Genomic DNA, 1,090 nt, shown 5'->3' on the forward strand with positions numbered 1-1,090 from the left:
CTACCCAGAACAAAATGAGGAAACACACGCCCCAACACTCACACTCCAAGAACCTGAACACACCACACCTAATAACGCTAGTCCCCCTTCACCTGGGGAATTGGTTATTGAAGAGGACTCAGCTTGTGGGGAATCGCAGCCCCAAAAGCCCTCTCCACCACGATCTACCTCTACCTCTACCACCACTACTGCCAACACCACTAACACCACAAAAAAGACTGAAACAAAGCGACACCTAGCGACAGTGCCCCAACCCTCCCCCCCCTCTACACGAACCGCGTCGAGGGGTAAAAAAAACACATAAAAAAACACTTAAATCATGCTCACAATAATACAATTAAACTGTCGCGGTTTCTGGAATAACAGACACCATATTTCAGAAGCAATTCGATCGATCGATCCAGACATCGTCCTCCTCAACCACACAGGTTCACCACCAAAACCCATAAAACTATATGGCTACAACACACGCTACACAACAGGTACGCACCACGACGGCGTAGCTCTCATGGTAAAATGTACCATCAAACACATACACATAACCAACTGGCCCTCAGCCCACTTCCTGGCCACCAAGATCGAAACACAACATGGGCAATTTCTCATTGCCACCACATACAGCAGACCAAAAACTGGGCTCCCACTCACCAGCCTCAACAATCTTTTCAATCACACAAATATCCCGGTCTACATACTTGCAGACCTAAACGCCAAACACACCGCCTTCAAACACTCAAACAACAACCAACACGGACACGAACTCCTTCAACTAACACAACTGAAACGCCTCCGTTTCCTTGGACCTGACTTCCCCACATGCTTTACGCACAATGGGAATGGCAGGCCAGATCTCATCCTCTCCAATCGGCAATCCCTACTTTTCCACCACTATATCTCCCATGGACCACTCTGTGGTTCTGACCACGTTCCCCTAATCCTCAAAATATCCTCCAATCCCATATCCACCCCATCCCCACCTGTCTCCGACTACCGCTCCGCCGACTGGGAGAGCTTCAAGAAAACACTCACAGACTTACACCGACCAACACAGCTCGAAGGCCAACCCTACACAGACATAGACAGTGCCTTA

Source organism: Scylla paramamosain, chromosome 17, assembly GCF_035594125.1.
Source record: "Scylla paramamosain isolate STU-SP2022 chromosome 17, ASM3559412v1, whole genome shotgun sequence".
Classification (NCBI taxonomy): Eukaryota; Metazoa; Arthropoda; class Malacostraca; order Decapoda; family Portunidae; genus Scylla; species Scylla paramamosain.